Source organism: Ischnura elegans, chromosome 5 (genome assembly GCF_921293095.1).
Source record: "Ischnura elegans chromosome 5, ioIscEleg1.1, whole genome shotgun sequence".
In the NCBI taxonomy this organism is placed as follows: domain Eukaryota; kingdom Metazoa; phylum Arthropoda; class Insecta; order Odonata; family Coenagrionidae; genus Ischnura; species Ischnura elegans.
The window spans coordinates 130,804,180-130,826,948 of record NC_060250.1 but is presented as its reverse complement, the minus strand read 5'-3'; the positions used below and the strand labels follow the sequence as shown (position 1 = coordinate 130,826,948).

General features: G+C 39.3%; 1 protein-coding gene across 1 annotated transcript in view; it reads right to left on the bottom strand.

Annotated features, from left to right (window-relative positions):
• LOC124159564 (WD repeat-containing protein 47) overlaps positions 1–22,769 on the bottom strand; it is a 569,600-nt gene that overhangs the window by 503,882 nt on the left and 42,949 nt on the right. Inside the window, exon 2 of the mRNA XM_046535460.1 lies at positions 8,701–8,773. The gene's annotated coding sequence lies outside the window, so the exon portion shown is untranslated. The remainder of the gene's footprint in view (positions 1–8,700; positions 8,774–22,769) is intronic.

Here is a 22,769-nt window from a genome sequence, read left to right as displayed (position 1 = left end):
TGAGAAAGAAAAAAAAACTCAAACCAATGCACAAATTCTCGCTTTTGAACTAACACCACTTTCAGTTCAGCGTAATTTATTTAAATGTGATTAATTTATATTACGTTTGGTGTAATTCTCAATATTATTGTTTTGACGTACGTAAAATCGACGAAGGGCAAATTTTGAATATCCTGAAAAATAAAAGCTCACCAACAACGTCAAACAATTTAAATATATGTCCTGCCCCAGACTAAGTCGCAGCAGACCGTTAAACCTCGCAAAGACGAAAGAAGCAGCAGCTGAAGCCTAAGATCATAAGTTACTTACTTACTCTTACTCCCAGGGCCATACATATCTAAGTAGATATTTGGCCGCACCAACAATCCTCTTCCATCTATCTCTATTTCCTGCGTCCTCCTCGGTCGCTCCTAATCGCTCCAGGTCTACCTTCACTTGGTCCCACCACCTTCGCCTTGGTCTTCCTCTTGGCCTTCTTCCTTCAGGATTCCTCATTATAACTTGTTTTAAATGATTAGTGTCCTCTCTTCTCAAAATGTGCCCAGCCCATCTAATTCTTCTACATTTAAACTCGCACACTACATCTGGATCCTTGTATAGCTCTCTTAATTCTCTATTGTGTTTTCTCCTCCACTCTCCTCCTTCAGAGATTGGTCCATATATTTTCCTAAGGATCTTATTTCCAAAAACAATTAATTTTCTTTCTTCCTTTTTATCCAGTTTCCAAGTTTCGCTTCCATATAACAGTACGGGTCTTATGATTGTTTTATATATTCTGATTTTAGTAGTGTGTGATAGTAATTTTGAGGACATGAGTTTGTTGCAGGCGTAAAGCACCTGTTAGCCAGATTTAGCCTGTTTTGTATTTCTATTGCTTCTTTGTTTTCTCTTGAAATAAAAACGCCTAAATACTTAAAGGAGTCCACTTTTTCAAATTTGTGGTTGTCTATGTAGAGAGGATTTTGATTTCTGTTCATTTCATTTCTTGTAAAGTGTATATATTTAGTTTTTCCATCATTTACTTTTAGTCCTAGATTAGCTGTTTCTTCCATGAAAAGTTTTGTAAGCCGGCGTATGTCGTCTAAATTTTCTGCTAAAATTACCACATCGTCTGCAAAAGCAAGTATATTTATTCTGGAGCCAATTGTTACGCCTTCGTCCATTTTTGCTACTTTTTGAAGAGCTTCTTCTATTGCTAAGTTGAATAGGATTGGGGATAGTCCATCACCCTGTCTTACGCCTGCCTTTATCCTGAAAGGTTCCGACACCCGTGCGTTTATTCGTACTGAGCATGTGGAGTCTGTCATACTTGTTTTAGCGAGGTTTATTAGCTTTTTTGGAATTCCGAACTTGTCCAACTTTTCCCACAGTCTCTCTCTATTAATACTGTCATATGCTTTTTGGAAATCGATAAATATTGCAAAAAAATCTTTATTAAACTCCCAGTACTTCGATATAATTTCTTTGAGAATAAATATTTGATTTGTTGTGGACCTGCCTTTTACAAACCCTGGCTGGTGATCTAGAATTATTTCACATGTATATTCTTCAATACGATTTAATATTATCTTAGATAGGACTTTATAAGGAATGCTAAGGAGTGAGATTCCTCTAAAATTACTGCACTCTACTTTCTCTCCTTTCTTGTGTATGGGGACAACTATTGCTTCCCTTCAGTCTGTTGGCATTTCTTCTCTTTCTCATATTATTTTCATTAATTCACATAGCTTATCTATGACTATATCTCCTCCCGTCTTCAATAGCTCTGCAGATATTTCATCCTTACCAGGAGCTCTATGGTTTTTTAGGGCTTTACTGCTGCTCATAAGTTAAAATAAAGATCATAAGTTAACAATATTTAATTATTAAACGCTAGAAAAAAATAAAGCCGGCCGCGTAGTCAAAACTATATAGTTAAAGCCTTTGAAATTTACGTAATTTACCCGAAGGACGCTAACCATAGAAGCCCATCTACATCACTCTGATTACTTTAGTTCGCGTTGCCTTGATTAAAAGTGCCCTTCAAAGGAATCGTCGTAATATGTATGGAACGCAATAACGGTGGATTGATAACACTTTGGTGGTGTAGGCCGGAGAGGACAATGCACAGTGTTACAATGATCGTTTCGTCAACCAATGGGATGCCGTGCTTCTTTACCTCTCTCCTCGAGCACATCTGTTCGGCTCCATTTCGGGGACGCCATCATTCAAGCATGCAACGGCATCGCCCGCATTCTCCAGACCACCACTCATAATTAACAAGTTCGGAAGAGCAGCCCGAGGGCCAAGAGTGCGCGCTGGGGATTCGACTAGTCCATCTCAAACGGAGACAGTAACAGGTTACACCGCTTTCGAAGAGCTTTTTCGGTTCGTTCGCCCACTTCAGATCCAGTCCCTCCCCACTAATATCGGTTTATAATGACGCAATTGACTTTATGATACTCGAAAACGTGAAAACAGCATGTAACGACGCACAATTAGGCTAATACTCTTAAATGATTCAAGGGAGATAGATTTTTCTGAAACTGTTGTTCGTTCGCATAGGAAGAAAATGATACGATATCTTTCCATACATTTCAAACCTTACACGGATAACATGAGATGTCATCGAAAGTTCGTCTACAATGCTCTACTAAACGTGCATCAACCAGGTGGAATTTGTTCATTCGTAATTAAAAAATATACAATATCGTAGTAGTAGTACATAGAGGATGATAAAGTTCATGGGATACATTTGAGTTGCAACACATGCAAATGATAACTCCAAGTTTTTTAAGAACTAAGTACCAGCAGCGAACACCAGGATTGATTGATAACAAGAGACTAACAGGATCAAAGAATAATAAAAATATTTTAAAACAATGATAGGAATTTCGCGTCCTTAGAATCAATTGCAATGATTACTATTATGGAGAGTAATGTACAATAAATAAATAGTTTAACGAAGGTATTGGTTTGGGGGAATAGGAAGGGGATGGTGAAAAAGGTTTACAGAAAAAATTTAAATTCCGATGACATACGGATTAAGAGAACGTATGAGATGCAATGATAATTACAGCGGTAGACAGTAGCACTATGAATAAACGTTGACACTGAGCTGAGGAAGATAGGGCAATTAACCGGAGGAACTACCTTAAGGGGTAGCGATTGCTTGGGCCAAAAAATATTAGGACCGAGAGAGACTTGACTTAACTTTCTGTTTATACTACACGACCCACATGAGGCCGTAATCCGGCCCCTCTTACCACGGGCTCAAAAACCTCAACGCTGAGGAGAACGAACCAAAAATCTCACATATGATAACGAAGGACGGAAAATATATCGAAGATCAATTATACAAAGGAGACGGACAAAGATGAATCTTTCCATCGGCATTCTTCTATCAATTCCTGGATTAGGCAATCGAAAAATCACGAGAAACAGCAAATGTATAAGAGGAAAATAGAAAAATGCTATGCTCAATTTTCAATAACTACGTTGATAGAAGAAGAGTCCACGAAGAATACACACACATGGGTCTAAGGCGACGGAAAGCAACACTAAACTTCGCCGTAAAAAAATTAAAACTTAAACATGAAATTCAGTAGAAGGCAGGAGATAGGAGGAACTCAACGGACGTTAGATGAGAAATAGCTTAAAATAAAGTATTCAGGATTATAAAGTCAATGAAGCGTACTTAAATACAAAATTCGAAATGTCCAAACATACCCTAATGATGGAGATGATATCAAGTTTTGAAGATGAGGTTGGCGATTAAAAATGCACACTCCTACGGGAGAGCAAATGAGGCAAAAAATGAAGCCGAAAATGTTCACCCCTCCATGTGAGAGGGGGGCAGACCTCGGAATCGACCAATGTTGGTTTCCACCCCTTAAAATTCCAGAAGACCACCCTTAATTGCAAAGACCACCAAAATGACACTGATGAAGTCAACGTAGCCTCCCCGAAAGTAATTGCGACCCACTACTCGACCTGTGAAAAGTTACGCTCGGGATCTCACGGTAATTGGAACGGGTGCGTCTGCCAGGGGTCCCCAAACAAGTGACGGGGGCGAGGCGCCCCATCGCAGACGAGGAACCACTTCCTCGCGACAACTCGGCGATGAACTTTCATTACTTATGGTATTATATTATTTTGGAACCTATTGAATCTAAAGAAAAGAAAGAAAAATCCCGAGTCTGCAGCGGGTTGCACAGATAAGAAAGTTGAATTGTAGTTGAAAGTTGAAGTTGAAACATGCCAAAGTTGAATTTCGAAAAAAAAAGTCGTTTTATGACTGTCCCTAACGTATACCTGTATCAAGGGAGGCAAAACACACTCAGTTCCACGGCAGAACAGGTTCTGAAGCTAAGAAAACAACGAATATCGGGGCGCCGATCAGTTATTTCGGAGTCAATATTTATACGAAGCCTCGCATATTTCCTGAGAATAGTGGCGCTCTAAGTGTGGGAGAACTTCGACAAGGCTTAGCGTGACCAAATATTGGAATCGCGTTCCCTTATCCGAAGGAAAGATCTCTCAAGGTCAATGTAGAGGTCCAATTCACGGCACGTTACGAGGGAGAAGTTCATCACCAAACCATAAATAGGAGACACTAACGGCCAATAAAACCCCTCAACATGGGCACTATTCACATCTTTATTGCTCATGGCTACACATGGTCGTGCAAACAAAAAAAAATCCCATTCGGCGAGGCCTACTCGCGTAAATGGATTACGCGGCATATCTATGATTGAAAATAAATAATCACAATGGAATCTTTCAATAAATGGCGGCGTTGTCCTTTTTCTTTCAGCAATCAACAGCTGCAATGCTATTAAATGTAGGGGCCAGCTATTTCCTAAAGAATAAGTTACAGGAGATGGTCTTATTCCTGGCATTGTATGTGATATTTTTTACCTCCTCTCATTTTTGGGGAAGTAAACTGAAAATTTGGCTTTCGATAGCTCCCTTACTGAGAAAGAAATTTTTTGAAATGTAATATAAGAACCTGCAGGTGCGGACACTCCCACTGCGTTACATAAAACACTAATCATTTTGAGGCCACGAGGATCAAATAGTCTCTTTTTGTAAACCTAAATTCCGACCCATTTCAATGTTGCAGCCACATAAATGGGAGAAGGCCCTTTAAATTATTCCTGGTCACCAATAAAATGCGCCTTAGTTACTTTTCGGATGAAAAAAGTTATTTCGATAATGTAAATTATGAATAAATCAAGGAAAAAATAATTGTGGGCAAAAATAGATTGCCGGAATCAGATACGTAACTTACTTATCTATATATCTTTTAAAAGTGCAACCGCATATCACTTGTTAAATAATTAAAACGAACAACTAAAGAAATACCTCTTTCTTTCTCTAAATTAAACAGATGATCAAGAAGAAAAGCATCGGGGTAAATTTGGATAGACTAAATAAAATCAGCTTAATCGTGCATCAACTACACGCCACTCTAAAGAACAGAATGTAAGAGGAATCTATCGTCAAGTTTGGAAAAAATACGTCCACCATTTCTAGAGATAAACGTTAAGTCACTTCTCTCAATTCTAGGTAGGGAGAGCGCGATGGGGATTAATGTCAGCGAGAGGAACATGAGCGAGCAGTTGATAGCGACGGTGTCCCGCGAGTCCGAGCGAAGGATCGTGCGCCTCACGGATATTTATTACATGCACAAACATAGCATTCATCGAAAATTAGAATTTCATGAACGAATAAAGCTCTTGTTCCATGACTTCCCCAGTGAGCTTCAACTTAAATGCATGTGTACCTCCAGAGGAACTCAAAGGTCGCGGTGAATTCTTCTCGGGTTTCCATCCGGGTGAGCTCCATCTCCATCGCTGCCGACGTTTCGATAGAAAAGGATTCTATCGAAACGTCGGCAGCGATGGAGATGGAGCTCACCCGGATGGAAACCCGAGAAGAATTCACCGCCATCATACGCCGGGAAAAAGTGAAATCTTACAGAACTCAAAGGTCCGTCGGGGAAACGGAGCGGAACATAGAAAAGAAGAAAAAGCTCCAATTATGCATTTATACCTTATATAGCCTGGGCATCGGAAAAAGGACCACGTGCGCATGGATATACAAAGCGGAATACACGAAGTCAAGTGCTCTTACAGAGACTCATACATTGGCCAGACATCAAGAGCAATGAAATGCAGAATGAAGGAACACCTTTCAAGGGCCTTCAAGAAAGCCAGTTTATCTGCCATCGCCGAGCACGTATGGGAAGGGCTAACGCACAATGTGGACTAGGAAAATAATAGAATCGTCGCCAGAGAAGCATTGCTATCGCCCGACTCATGCGAGAGGCTATCGTCCCAACCGATGAGGGTCCAAGGGGGACCCTTGCAAGTACCAAGTACCAAGACCCAGAACCAAAAACTGATTCGCCCAGTCAACCGGGGAGGGGGATGGAGTGGGAAGGAAGAAAGGTGGGAAGTAGGCGCCGCCGCCGTGATAGGAGCCCGTCGACGCCTCCAAGGAGAGGATAGGGATGGAAGGTAGAGGATTGGGAAATACCCACGCCGCCATGAAGGACGACGGGGCCCACTGCTAGCAAAACCATTACCTAATTTACCAACGAAATTGGAAGATTTTTCTACGAGGAGAAAAATCCATATTTCATTTCGTTGATTTAAACATGACGTAATATGGTAGCGGATAGGGTGACCGGCTGTCACACCATCGAAACAGCCAAAACATCAAATTTCAACACGAAGGATTCGCTCTTCCAACGCCTCGAAGAGAGTATTCCATAAATCGGCCAATCAAGCATAAGTATAAAGGACAGCAAAAAAAACTTTTCATCCGAACTTCAAACCTGAAGTCGCCTGCCGCAACGCCGGCGAAACTGTCGTCACGAAGACGAATCGACGCGGAGAACAACCCGAAAACCTTCCAGCTTAATGTACCACCGCTTCTACTCCACCACTCCGCGGTAGCCTACATCAACATTCACGATGGAACATTCAAAACTGTACTTACCACAGTCATGTGCGTAATTTTGTTCAATTTTCCCATTCAAATCTGCCTTCAGCAAGTGCCGAGTGTACGGCGATCGTCATTCCATCGTATTAATCTCAGTGGTAAATACTAAGTGAAAGTTAAATATCGACGACGGACGAATGAAAAAATATTTTACGAATTCGAAGGCTTAAAAATATACGTGGAAGAAATATAATGCGCCTTCAATGACTTCACAATATGAAATAAATTTACGATATATTATGGCATGCAAATATCCGTAGCAAATAAACACAATAACAGGACGACAAAAAAAGCATAAGTACTTTTTCAGAACTAAAGGGTACTAAGGTCGATGAGGTGGAACTGAAAGAAGTGTTACAATGCAATTCTTTCAATTGAGTATATCCCTTTGTTCTATTTTCGAGTATTAGCCCGTGGAGAGAATAAACCAACATTTGCTCTCCGGAAATCTTGGAGAAAAATAGGTGGATCTTTTAGGAATAACATTCTAGGGAACGGAACCCTCTCTTGGGATACAACCATAGGTAGCGGTGGAAAGGATTGTGCGTTCTAGAGTACACTGACGGGAGAGATTGCCAAATTGCCCTCAATAGTGACCAGATATGTCGAAGTGTAGGAGCCAGATGTTAGGTAGTCCACGTAATGGTTCCACGCATAAAACTACTTTTCAAAGGACGAGAGAAACCCTGCTGATCATTTCTTCCCTGTAAACCTGACATGGATGAACCATGGATGATTCAGGCACTAGAAGAACATTCACGACCCTACTATAACGAACAAAAATAATATCTTCAGATATCACAGTCTTTCAAAGCTGACGTTCTTAGATAAAATGTAAAAAAAGAACTATTTCCGATGCTCATAGAATATTTCAAAGATATGAATGATCGCTAAATGCACGAATCTTTATAATTTTATTAAATCGCTAACTGCACAAAGGCATCATGTTCACGATGGACGATTTTTCCTTTTTCTTTTTTAAGCTGTTGCTAGGTGCAGGACTCAACGTTTCCTACTAAAAGGAAACATGTTATGGAAACATATTCCCGGTGTTATTAGCATGACATATTTCCTTTTAGTAGGAAACGTTTAGTCTTGCAACTAGCAACAACTTAAATAAAAAAGATAAATCGTCCAACTTGGTAATAGGGCCTTTCTGCAGTTAGCGATTCAATTATGAATCACTTCGTAAACGCCACTTGATATCCAGGAAAAAAAGTCGTGCATAACAAGTTTTCACCATTGAAGTTACATGCAAACGAAAAAAAGCTCAACAAATAACATCCAGAATCGCATATGTATTGACTGGATTGCGTTCTACCGGTTTATAAATTTAATTACTAGATGGAGGTGGGAGAAGAAAATAATTATTTGCAAGTAAAAATAAAACAGCGTCTCTGAGGTATGTTTTTCCACACAATTTGATCCAAAAAAAGAAGAAAAAAACAACCTGAGAGAACTACGATATTTTATCATAGAGTGATTTTTGACATAGAAGATCTAAAGAATTTGCTATTAGCAACAAGGATAAACATATTCGAGAAACCCTATCCCTGCCTTATCGCACATGATACTCCGATCGCACACCAAGAAGCAAACATTGCTTCAGTCAAGTACTACAGCAAATTTTGAATTTCCGCCGCTTGTAAGTATGTATCAATAAACGCAATCGCCTCGTCCTGGCATGCAAAATAGTCAAAATGAACGTACCTTAATTAGATGATACGCTCAATGCGACTCCGCTATCATTCAGCCGCAAGAAGAAACATGGTCAGAAATCCTCCTGCAAAGGAAAGAAAAAAAATCTTATATAAGACTCCACTCGTATACCAAGTTTACAGTGATGACAGTGCAATAATTTAAGCTACGTTAACATACATACATAACCGCAATAGTAGCAACAAAGCAAATATACGTGAAAAACTGGATGAGAAAGTATTCTGGGCTTAGGCAACATTACAAACAGTGGTGGTGTGGCAAAAATAATTAACTTTAATTAACTTTTCCATGAATTGTTACTGTGTCGCCACAGAAACCGTAGAAAAGGTATACGTGAGGAAATGAATAAGCAAACGGAACGGGGAACGATCACTTTCGATAAGTTAACCAAGAGGCATTCCGTCTACGAATCGAGGAAACATCTCTCCTCTCCCGACGCCGGGTGAATTCAATCATGTCAACGTTTCAGGCAACAAGTCACCCGAAATGCCGGCAGCATTCAATTCACTCACCCGGAGAAGAGCCCAAGAAGAGAGTTATTAACTGCAATCAACATTTCAAATAATCATTATGATAAGAAAGATGCAAGCCATTACGCTGGTGAAATAGGAAAAATGACAAACATTTCACTCAATGCTTTGGGATATGTTAAGGTACGTTTGGAAAGATAAACAGATTTCAAACAGAATGTTCAGTCCATAGCAAGGCGAACGATTTTCACGACGTAAAATAAGAATTAGATTGGGCTTTCATGTTAACATGATGCGGAATAGGTCTGTATTGCCTTATTCGAAAGGCCGCATTTAGAGTCATCGCATTCATCGCAAGACCTCACACAAAAAAGCATTTGAAATTCTACATCGGGCGAAAGAAGATATTAAATAAATTTTATTTTTAGACATACCTCAAATTAAGAAAAATATGCTCTCTCAAATTAATCTTACAGCAATGGCGACAAAGAAACTATCGAAATAAAAGCTTCATTATCATCCCTTTGCGCCTCTCCCGTCAGCGTTACTTAGAACACGTCATCGTCTACTTCGCAGAAATAAGGTTATCCCTTCCAAAAGCACACCGAATCCACTGCTTTCGACTCTTTGTTCTCAACCGTGAAAATCACACAACATTAAACATCTGCCAAAAAAAAGACAACGCCGCGGCGTAACAAAACACTCGGCAATGGACCAGTAACGTCCATTTCGAGAAACTCCACAAGTGCCCGACTCCCCCTCACGTTTAGTTTTTCGAATCGAGGCGAGTTCACGCTCAGTTGATCTATGAGCTTCACGCAAGCAAGGTGTTTTAACGATCACTATCCAAAGCGCGTGCTAGCATTTATTTGGCGCTACTTTTTACACGCCTACTAATAAACAAGAGCCATGGAGCCGGCACACAGCAATATCCACAACAGGATTAACCCTTTGTGCACAGAGCAAGATTGTGTGGGGATGAAAGAACTCGCGAACTTATAAAAATACAAAATAAAGCGGCGCGATTCGTTAACAAAATCTGCTACGACAGAACAGAGAGCGTTATCCATCCTTTACACGAATTACGCAGGAAACCGACAGAGACTAGGAGGCTGTGTGCTAGGCTTAGATAGCCTGAGGCATTAAAAACTGATACCTTAAAGAGCGATACAGATAACATCACGTTAAATCCTCACTGTTTTTAAGCGCTACAGAAAGGATAAAATAAGAGAGATACTTGGCGGAACGGTTAGGTATGGGAATTCGTTTGACTCCCAAGAAATAAAGGAATTGAAGGAATGGTACGTGGAATTCAGTACATGGGCGTACCCACCAGAGGGCAGGAGGGGGAAGCTTCCTCCCCTCCCCCTCGAAGCGAAAATAAATTCAGTTGAAAACAAATAAAAAAAACAAAGTTTAGAACAAATTTTCTTTTGAAGAAAAATGATATTAGTTAAAGAAACGGAACTAAAATAAAAATCATTACTTTTTCAAGGCAATAATTTTGTAAACTAATAAAGCGCAGTCATAATAATCTTAAAACTTTGGTTTCATTAACCTTTTCTCTGCTAAAATGTCACAAATTGAACGACCACGGCTTGCTCACCCCTAGTTTTGATCCTGGGTACGCCCATGAATCAGTAGTCAAATCAATCAAACGCGAATATCCTATACTTTATAAATTTTATTCATGTTGATTGCTGGTGTCCTACAAACCACTGCCACTAGCCTATTGTGGCTGCTCAAGGAGTAATATGCAGATGTATAACTGTTTCCAGCGAAAGAGACTAATTAAAGTAATTACACCATTTGAATTAGTCCATATGAATTCAATTAAACAGAAAAAATGCTTTCTTTGACATTGACAAACCAAAGCATGTTCTTTAAGTTCCTTAAAGATAAGTCTGCTGCTGGAGTACATATATAATACATGTTTAACATACAAGCGCCAGTGGAAATGAATGATATACCTACGTTTAAAGTTACCACTGGACTATGCTTGAAGTCTGCCCTTTTCAAATACGAGCGAGGCTTAATTGGGAGGTATTTTTAAGAGACCGGCTTTTAAAAAAAAAGGGAAAATGAAGATGAAAGCCGGCTACATTTCTATTTCACGGAGCGTCGCCACATATATATTTCAACAGACGAGATTATTAGAGATTATTAATTAAACTGTAAAAAAATACGCTTTCATCCTAATGAAAGAGCAAATTAATGCATTGCCTATGCTGACGTTCCTTATATGTAGAAATACGCTAATGGAGCATTGTGTGTACCATTATATGACAAACATTCACGACGCCCCTCGAGAGAAAAAATATACCTTCTATCGTAGTTTTAAGTTACAGCAAAAAAAAACTTCATACGATGAACAAAGAAACTAACAAAGCGGCATGTCGCTATTAAACCCGGAAAATTTTAAAACGAAGAGGGAATGTAAATAGTAACTTCAAGCACACCAAAATTAAAACAAAAAAACTTTTTTGAGTAAGAGTGAATATCAGGGTGGTATAATCATCGTTTAAATTTTTTCCCGCGTTTTTCGCTCTCTCTCCACAACATTCCTCGGCCGATTAAAGTTCACAAGTCGAGGTTCACGCGTCGGAATCCAAATAGGACCGAAGAAGGAATATATAACGTCGGAATGCTCGGGGTCATTCACCACTTAATCTTGAAAAACATGGATTTCCCATCTTAGTCAACGACAGCCAAAATTTCCTCCACACTAGAGCATCAATTGCCCCTTGCCCTTCGCCGCGTTGGGGGCTTCAAAGAGACATTTCGTGAGCCGTAGTGTTCAGAACACGGGCTTAACACGCGGGGGCCTGAGTTCGAGTTAAGGAAGAATTTTAACGAAAGTTTATTTTCTATAACATAACGCGACCCAAGATTGTGTTCTTCGAAAGAGAGAGAGAGAGCTTAATTAATTGGTCACATACTTCAGATGGCAGGGGTCATGATTGCCCAGGCAGAGAGAATTGTTTGCAATTTATTGCCCCTCTGGGGATCGCACAGGTCCTTCGAGGTTACAAATCTGGATTTTAAATATAATCACTGGTCCTAACAGCATATAAAAAATTAGATCTACATTTAGAATTTACGCCTTGGGTCCCCGTTTTTAATGTAGGATTCGACCGGCCTACACAGCCAATGCTTCAATGCAAATAGCACTGCAAAGCTGAATGCGAATGATGGCACTCACTTTGCCACCGAGGATCGCGGCGAACGAAAGAGATCTTGCCCAATTAAGTCCCCTTCAATGACCTCGACCTCTCGAAGAGCAACGGAAACTTGAATCTCGTTAATAGCCGTAGAGGACGAGAGAAACTCTCAAGAAATACGAATCTTTTAAAAATATCACCAAAGCTTAGAAGTTAAAAGAAGTATGACACCCCCATATGGATGCAGCGACACGTTCACACTAATTGGAAGGGATACCAGAAAGGGGTGAATAGGCGCCCCCTTTCAAAGCGCCACCCACGAAATGGCAGCAAAAAACGGACTGTTGATGGTGAGATGTCAGAAAGGGGTGAACTCCTATTGAAAATCGAGATGCCGAAGTAACAGTCTCCGGCCAAATTTAGCGCTGCACACATAAAAAGCACCATTTTTTCTGTCATTCTATTAGAACAGGTTCACACACAAAAAAATCCAGCTGCAATTTAATGCTTTCAAGAGCATGAAAAAATGTGGAAAGCCATGATAAGTCTTTAACTTTTAGTTTTCCAAATACCTAATCTTCTTAATGGGAATAAAAATAGTACGACGAAGATATGTTAAAAGTTAATCAATGAACAAATAAAGTAAAATCATGGTATGTTGAATGTATGGCTCAGCGTACGAGGATGAGGAAATAAAAACGTAACATTGACAGGAAACATAAATTTTCCAGACTATTTTGGAATAATACCGTCCGACAATCTGACTTTTAAAAGCTGATTAAATCCTCTGGAAATAAATGAACAATTACGTTCTCCAAAAGAGAGGCTGCCCGGATTACGTATATGCAAGGAAATATGCAAAGGATTATTTTACATTTCATAAAAGTAATAACGGCAACGATGGGTCCCTATCAGGTTTTTCAAGACGGGCAAAAATTCAAAAATATCTCCCAGTTCAGACCCACCGATTGAATTTAAAAAACAAACGAAATAGCCGCCCGTAAAAATAAGGGTCGCCATAAGACCCACGTTTTAGGGTCTCATTTACCTCAAATTCCATCAAGTACGAATTATTTTACGCCAGAGAGCGGCGATTTTTTAGGCAACGCGTCACCTGACACCCCCTCCAGCCGGTCATCAACCACGAGGCTTCGGCGGACACTTTTCGGCCTTCCACACCGACGGGAATTCCCCTGCCGACTCTCCTTCCCGCACTGAACTCAGCGATGCGCACTCCTCCCCATTCGGCATCATAGAGAAGAGATGCCAGATCACTTGATCTAATTTTCGAAACATATCCGTGAGTTGGTATCGAAATCAATAAAAAATAGAACCTATGACTTGTGGCAGTAAATGGTGGAAATTCTTCATCATCATCACTAATCCATTCTAAGATTAGTTGTCTACTAAATTGTCCAATCGGTTAATCTTTTAACACATACTAAATTCTTCAGCTCTTCAATATTCATCATCTGCTTATGTATCTCATGCGGGTGCCGGGTGGTGGCGTGAAGATGGTTTCACTGGTTTCCCGCCGTCCTTGGGTGAATGTCGGGGCGACACCACTCCCGTACCAGTGCTCAACCTCAGGAATGCTGAAGAGACGAATGCCTAAACAGCTCCGCGAATACATATTTTTGCTATAATTTATTTCGTTAACGTGTCATATATTTTATGTAAATGTTATTATTCGCGGAATGAACTTTTATTGAAGTTGAACAACCAGGCATCGACGCCCTGAGGAAGATGGCGGAGCTAGCCATTGAAACGTGGGCAGCAGAATACCTTACTTGGTGGAAACCCCGAGACTAATTCATATAATTTGTTCGCCGGAAAATAACTATATCTTGAATCAAATATAAACTACCCTGCTTCGACTCGACTAATAACTCCGGTCATATCCACCACGATTAATATTTGTGTATTTTTCATACCATACATGCATTTTTTTAAATTTAAATCGGTGACGAACGTTGAAAATCTATAACTAGAAACACAAGTTCCTCACCTCCATCGCAGAAAGAAACTTTGAAGGAATATACAGAATAGCGGAGAATTGTGAGATTGTATCATGAAGTATAATAACCGCGATACATATATAATTAAGAGACAAGGCAATAGCATTTTCTCGAACGAACTACAACATTCCCTTCCTAATTTTGGCTATTAAAAATGAGAATTATAATAAAATTTAATAAAAAGGTTACCAAGAAAAAATATTTAAAGCTAATATCTGAAATGATTTAAAAGGCTTTAAAGCTAAACCATGTTAACCTCAGCGTGTATAAGTTTTCTGCCATGATTTTCAAACGCCTTATGACTACTACGACAGAAGTTGTCACAATATCCTCGAGCCACATCAGAAGTTAAAAAAATGCATCTTTAGACGGAAGAAAAACCAAGGAAACGTGGAGATGATATTTACCAGCATAATATGACTTTTTTATCCTTTTTTGCGACTAAAAAGATGTGCAGAAGTAGGCCACACTAAAAAAAAAACAAATCAAAGGTTTTCTGAGCCAGGCTGTGCAAGTCTACAAACTAATGTTCACCGCCAGATAAAAAGGCACTGCTTTTTTTAAATATGAAATTCTACATCATGGGAGAGATAAATTAAATTAGCGAAGCGAAAATTCCGAGATGTGAGGAAAGCAAAGGTGACGCTACACATTCAACCGTATTCTGCGAGAGGAAAAAAACAAATACCCGCACAGCCGGAATCGCAATACTCGAGGAAGAAGTTTACACAAAACCTATCCTTTGAGGATGTGGGTACGTTTGCTCCATCTGTAGCATCTTTCTCGAGAGAGCAAACAATTTGCCAGAAAAGTTCCTGGTTCAAAGAAAAATCAAAAACGTTGGTGTAGGAAAAGTTGACAAACGCAAACGCGTGTATTGAACAAGTAAGCATCCACCAAAAGCAAAATATATTCTGGGAACATTATCTTTACACCAGAAACTAAACACAATATTGCATATCAGTCTAACCGCAATGATATTTAGTACCAATAATCACCAATGCAGTAAAAAACCGTGCCCTCACCACTTTCCCCGGTCGAAGCAGTGTCGAGAACGTTTGTCTCTCCTCCTCTCCCCTTTTCCCCCCTGTTTCAAGTTGCGCTGGAACAATAAGTGAACCCTGAGTTTCTAATGTGTAGCAGTGGACTTTTAAACCCTGCAGGAAGATTTAATCGCAGTTCATTTTAAACTTAGCTTGATGTTATCAAGTTGCTTTTTGGTTTCTTTGTATTTTGTATCCGATCCATGTCAATCCGGCCCTACTAACATCATTTCAAGTGCTACTCCCCATATTTCGTGTGTTAACTTTAACTATCACGTTCTTTTGTGAATAAACGCATTACTTGTGTTCGCAACCCATGAATACGAGTGGCCTCTTTACCCTCAACCTCCCCTTCCAATTGTCAAGTTTTAACACATATACATATATGGGCTAAAAAGAGGACGCCATATTTGGAATTTTCTGCATCGATAAAATTTCGAAAAATTCGAAAGAAGGAGAAGCTATAACGCGAGTTATATAATGTTAAGAATGTAAGCGTCAAATGAACTAGACAGAGCTGGGCATTATTTCAAATACAAGTATTTTAAAATCCGATAAATATTTGAAGATGGAAGCTGCATGTTTGTAGCTTCCATTTCAAATCTCCAAGTCAAATATTTCCCAAAACATCAAACAACGGCCATTATCTCGTTACATACGCGGAGCGGGTAAATAATTCAATTATGAGAGTACAACGAAATTAAAAATTAATGCTCATTTAGAAGGGCAATAATCAAATTTTGCTCATGGTAATACAATGATATAAGAAAAACCTGAGATTTTAAACAGTCCTGAAACAGAATAGATCAAGAAATAAGATACAACATGAAGAGATTAAAAAAAAAGTAAATAAATTCCTGGTAGATAGGACAGGATGAGCCGGATGCGCCAATTGCGTGGTAAGAAGAGCTGTTGTTACAATTTGAATACATTACCAAACCGGGAAGCTACATGAAGCTATCATTCATAAATTCAAGGCCATTCCAAAGGAATCCGAAATCTAGTTTCGGAACATAGTCAGGGGCGCCGGGTGCCCGAATTAAGACGCTGATAACGAAGTAGCTGAAATAAGACAACACTCGTCCGGAGTGTTGCGATAAGCCTACAGCTCCATGATGCAGTGTAAAGTGTTTTTGGCAAAAGTAAAAATAAAAAATAGGGTTTATACTTCATACTGGAGAAAAATGCTTAATGGGCGCGAAGGACAAGAAAGGAGAGATTGCACACAATGAAGAAACAGGAGAAAGCAATGCATATCTTCATAGGAAAATAAATTCATGATGCATAAAAATACAGGTGAATACGTTCCAAATGGGTATCCCTCGCATACAAATATAAATAAAAACGAAGTATAGGTGAGAGCCCCACTAAAAGACTCAGACAGACATACTTTGAAACGGGAATCAAATAAAATGCGAAAATCACAGACAAATGTGAGACGTTTTTCGCAAAAATATTACTGTGGAGGATTCTTCAGTCGACCTTAAGATTTTTTTATAACCACTGCGCATTTAAATGGTTTTACAGAATTCGCTACCAGCGTCCCTGACGGGCATAGCGATCTGAATTGAAATAAAATTAGGGGTGTTAACCAATACTTACATTTGAAATGATACAACCTATCGATTTCATTATTCCTCATTGCTTTCCCCACGATAGAAAATGAAACTTAGCCAAATGAAAGACGGAAAGTGAAAATGGAAATCGACCCATATCACTATAATCATAGAGTAAGTATATTCTTACTCTATGCTATAATTAAGGTACGTAATCGCGCAGGCAGATATCTTGATATCGTTCCATAGAGCCAAAGTTAAGAACCCTCAGTTGGACCCTCCGTAGCAGGTGTGGGGGAGAACTGCGACCCCAGGCGCATCGATTCTTTGCCCAAATCAAAAGAGGGCGTGTGTGGGTGGGTGCGGGTGATGAGGCCCATTCGGAGGTGCAGAAGAGGTCGTCGCCAAGGCGATCGCACGGAGAGGGAGGGAAGGCTGACACAATCCTCCTCTGGGGTCTTTCACTCGTGAGAACCCAACAACGAATCACCAGACTAACTTCGCCACGCCTATTCCCCACAGAACTTCTCCAATTTGCAAAACTAACTTCCTGATACGGAAAACCTCTAGCCCCACAACATTGACACAAGTACAGCGACACAAGAATAGATATCTTTCAGAGAGAGACGGACAAGATCACATTCGAACCTGCACGCTCCGTGTACTCATGGCTCACGGCTATTTAGCCGATGCGTAGGTTTCAAAGATTAATCCGTGAATTTGAAACGATACCCATTAAAAACTGCAGGAAGCATTACAAATATATTAAACGTGATAGGCTCGAAGCCGCTAGAGACTCGGAGGCTATGAGCTAGATGTACAATTAAATTGCTAGAGCAATTAAAAATAGTTTACTTTCAGAGCGACACTAAGAATATCAAATTAAAACACACCACAAGTCCAGGTCCGAAAGAAATGATAAATTAAGTGATTGAGCAGAACGGATAGATAAAGGAATTCGATTTCCCCCGAATAATATAGAAATTTAGTAAATTCTAGGCGGAACTTCGTAAATGCATTTCCTTTTTTTGCTCAGGGCTGGTGTTCTGACACCCCCGGCCAGACGCTTATTGAGGCGGCTTGCGCGGTAGCATGTACATCTTACATGTAGATGAACATTTCTTCCATCGGGATTCTTCCGTCGCCATGACAGTTATATTTACTACTCTTTAGTACCTATTGGCAAGAGTAACTCAAGTCAAAATTGCCGATTTTATTCCACCATTCCTTTGCATGGAAATGCAATTATACTGAAGGAGCGTTGAAACGTTTTACTGTTTTCTGGTAATAATCGCGATCAATCATTAGATGTTACGCCGAAGGCGCGATAAAGCTGTCCCGGTAAACTTAAAACTAAAAATTTACTTTTTTTGCATAATATTTTATTAATTAATTATATTTTTTGTTAGAATTTTTAAAAATACATTTCTTTTTCATTCCGTTATTCCCCTTTTTGTCCTTCTTTAATTATTTTGTAATTAATTATTTTTTAAATTGCATATTTCAAATTGCAATTAACAGATTTAAAATTCAACTTACAAAATATAAACAAATAATGCCGAGAAATTTTGATAATTCCACAAGAAGGAAAGACATAGGAACGACTCATGGGCGGGTTATTATACTTGAGGCAGTTTTTCATGTTTTTGGAATTGATAGATCATGATTCCATGTGTGTCAGGATAGTATTTTGGGTTGCCCCGAGCCTGGACTTTATGAACTAGCTTGGAGATGAACGGACTGCAATTGTTGTAGTAGGAAAGTTTTATTTTTATCTGCGATGGTGAGGAATGAGGTTAGGCGGGAACTTATGTCAGTAAACCAATTTAAAAGTTCACTGGCATCAGTATCGGAGTTTGGTAATAATCGCTTAAAATACCGCCTTGAATAATACTGAGGCATTCCCCTGTGCATAAATGTTTAAAATGAAATTGAATTGGCGCATCAAATGAGGCGTGCAGCTAAACTTTATAGAAATATCCATTAAGAATACGATTGGAAGCTCACTTGCCGCGCTTTGCATAGGCCGTCTGTATTAAAGAGGGGGAGGCAGTGTCCTGGCCTACACATCTCGGAAATCGCGAGTATCATAGTATGAGGACTACAAAGAAGATATGTACAAATATAAATTCCGCGAATTGCAATGAACAGATTGCAGTGAATTTAGGCGTGGGCCGACCAGAGTGAGAGCGACGCATTGTCTGAGAACATCGGCTTGCAATGCACGCGGCCGGAAGAGAGCAAGGGATTTGCACCTGCGAATTGAATCCACCCCGCTATTCAACGATCGCGGTGGTGGCAATGCATTCTGGGAATTGAAACGCGCATAAGGGCTCACACCACGACCAAGACATTCTAAGGAAGGCAAGCGGGGAGAGAAACAGTGCTGCCGCCTAGCGATCACACCCCTAAAGATCGCCTACGCATCCCAAGGATACAGCTGAGGTTACGATACCCCGTGGTGATAAATTCACGCCAATTAAGTGTGAAAAATAGACGCCTCGTTTCGGAAAGCCAGACGGAGTGGGATAAGAGACGCAAAAAGCAAATTAAATTGTTATTCAGTCCACAAATTACTGAACTCCTCAGTATGCAAGCGAAAAAATCTAGGAGTTGCCATTACTATGGGTCAAAAAGGGACCAAAAGCCTTCGACACTAATCGGATCGCCGCTGAAATTCATAACAAAAAATAAAGAAGCAAAAGACACACTGACTAGAAATAGAAAATGGAAGAAATGTTGGCAATACGATTTGCTCGCTTAATTAAACCAATGGCACTTGACATGATCCATGGATGACCAAGTTCGGAAGATAAAGAACGCCATTATGAATAATTTAAATGACGCCACCAAGTAAGAATTAATATTAAATATATTTATTATATGGTATGGATTATATTTAGGATATCCAAAATGGTAGGGGGGAAATCATCACATCAGCCAGAATGCGAGTTAAAACCACTTGAAAGATTACTTTCACTAAAAGGATAGTTATATTCGTCAAATGGTGAACGACATAGCTTTTTTGCCTTTTTTAATCGGGCAATCGGTTTCAACACAATGTGTAAATTTCAAATCCTATTCGCAAATGGAAGAATGCGATTTCGATACAGTGTACCTAGATATAACACAAAAGAGCCTCAAATCGAAGTCAAGCACAACCCAAATCATATAATATTTTAAAATAATATACAAGACATAAAGATGGATAATGTTCAGAATATCTAAAAACAATATATGCCGTTAGATGAGAGGAACTCGGCATGTCAAAAGCGTAGGATGCTCATTCACTCCAGTTTGTGGTCGTAACCAAACTTTTCCAGTACCTACCAAGAGTCGCAGAAATTCAGTAAGAAGTTGAGAGAGTTGAAGTATAGTTTTTAATTACGTGCAATTTTAGTAGTTAACGCTCTCAGACATTTTTCAAATAGCAGGTACCGGAGAGGAACGTTTGAAGTGCACATGAAAATACGAAAATTTTCGGTATACCGGGGTCCGCACGACAGCCAAGGTATTGAGACCTATTATTTTAACATCTTTTTGCGAAACAAATGATTGTAAAACTCGCCCAACAGAGAAAAAAATGTGCAGAGGCTACTGCCAAGTAAATTACCAATGGGTAAACAAAATCACCAATGCATTGGTGTAAACGACTTAATTTACTGCTTTCATTTTTTACATTCACTCCATGAAATGTTTCAAAAGCTGAGGCCTAACTGACTCGTCTGGTTGCAAGGTGTAGCAAAAAGAAGACCTTACTTGGTTTCATTTTTTACTTAGGCCATGACCTAAAAACCTGCACGAGGATACTCAGTTTAATGAACGTAAATTGGGACAGTGCTGAGACGTCGAAACACAAGTCTTTATAACAAGGGTTACACTGTCAAGCCGAGAGGAATTTTTTTCACACAATCCGCGAGGAAACATATCTCGCAAGCTCAGAGGTCGCTTTGCATTTCTTATGCACGTCGTTCAAATGAAGCACTTTAAAAAACTACTTATTATACCACTCGAAGAAAAGCCACTCGCAACACGCCACAATAATTAGGCATTAGAAGAGTGAGTGAGCAGGAGTAGAGAGATCGCGGAGAACTTGAAAAGTCATGGAGACACACTCACTCAGTTTGATGTCCGTTTAAAAAGATAGAGACGGGGGCGTATGTACGTACTTAGCCTCCTCGAGAGCAAATGGAAAACATTCAGTCAAACATTTACTTGGCGAAAAAAATATATATTTCAAGAGACGGAGGTTTTAGAGAGTACCTAATTTTAAGGACATTTCTCACAGAGAAAATCACGCCAATTTTCGAGAAGTAAAGCCACGAAGAAGTTGCAATCGCATTCAAGTATGAAGCATTAAAAAAAATCACCTGGAAAGAGCTAAATCAGACAAATGGAATAGAAATAGAAATTCTGAAACATATAAAATGAAGCTGCCACTTCCCATCAGTACATATTTATTAAATAAAATACGCAATGTAACACGGGTGAAGAAACAAGGACCTTATCTCATAATACATGCTAGATGCTTCATTTCGCAAACACTCTTTCTCCTATTTCCCATGTAACTGGTGACGGACAAATAGAATCCGTACACAATTGAGACGATCTCAAAACTGAATAATAACGCACATCAGCACGTTTTCCCACAGAGTAAAAATAAATACAAACTCTATGATCGTTTCGATTTGAGAGAAGCAACAAACCGAGAGAAAAAATGATCATCGTCCAACTAGTATAAATATATTAATTTCATTTACCGCAATCATTTATAAAGAAGGTTGTGTCTACTATGGGATTGCCTTAATCATCTACCATGACTACGACACCAAATTACACCGCTATGCGGAATATTTATTAGGCATGCTCTACGCCAAAGAACAGGATCTTCATTAACTTCGCAATATTTACGAGAATCCTTTGTCTTCCATTATTAGACACTCTCAAGAAATCTCCCGATGATGTGCGGGTTGAGCCCGAGGATATGTGAGCAGGACGTCTACCGTGATCACCTGTGCGACTTAATATCACGGGAATGGGTCACGACAAGAATCTCCGGGAAAACACATAATGTGTACCTCCATAATAAAGATATTTACTAATTAGCTGTTAATAAACACATATTTCTCAAAGCTACGTTGCATCACTGAGAATAAATACATATTTTGCGTGATAACTTGACTCCAGGAGCCGAATATTATAATTCAAAAGGCACGGGGATTTGGCAAAAAAAAAATACAACGGAAAAAGAGAAATTGACACAAAAGGTCTTATTTGATTACAAAACCACACGCAAAAATCACTAACACACAAACTTGAATGAACACATTATTTGGAAGTTTACCTTGGACAAAATGATTGTAAAGTTAACAATCGAAAATAGCCATTTCATCTACTTCGACACGCATATTATTTATCAAAAAACTACAAAAAGATCAATATTTCAAATCAAAAAACAACCTAAAAAAGTACTCAGACGACACAAGCCAATTAATAACTTCCTTACTTTATCTGATAAGGATTGATTCTGTAAGCTGAAGAGAAATTTCACAAGTTTGTCGATTGATACTATGGATACTCCAAATAAAATTAGTCTTTATTCCAAGAAACATTAATTATTATAGTATTCTACCGATTAAGGTAGGTTTCCATGGTGTACTAAAGAAGTGATCTGGGAGCCTCCCTTTCCTTCCAGCGCCACCTCCTTCAATTCACTGTAAGGCCAACTCCCTTTCAATCTATCTAAAAATCCTATTCGTTTCCTTCCCCTCCCTCGTTTCCCTAACATTCTACCCTCTAACACCATTTTCAA